Below are 213 nucleotides of genomic sequence, written 5' to 3'. Positions count from 1 at the left end.
GCCATTACGGCTCGCCTTTAGGTGTCCTCCTCGGGATAACGTCATTTAAAGAACAAGAGTCAGCACAATGTAAAAAAAAAAAAAAAACTGAAGAAAAAACGGAAAAAAACTATGGAAAAAAAACCGGAGAAGCTTGGCAAAGATGAGCCCATTACAGCTCGCATTTAGGTGTCCTCCACGGGATAACGTCATTTAAAGAACGAGAGTCAGCAC

Source organism: Arachis ipaensis, chromosome B2 (assembly GCF_059453495.1).
Source record: "Arachis ipaensis isolate K30076 ecotype BB chromosome B2, ASM5945349v1, whole genome shotgun sequence".
Taxonomy (NCBI): domain Eukaryota; kingdom Viridiplantae; phylum Streptophyta; class Magnoliopsida; order Fabales; family Fabaceae; genus Arachis; species Arachis ipaensis.
Note: the sequence above shows the minus strand (reverse complement) of the source record.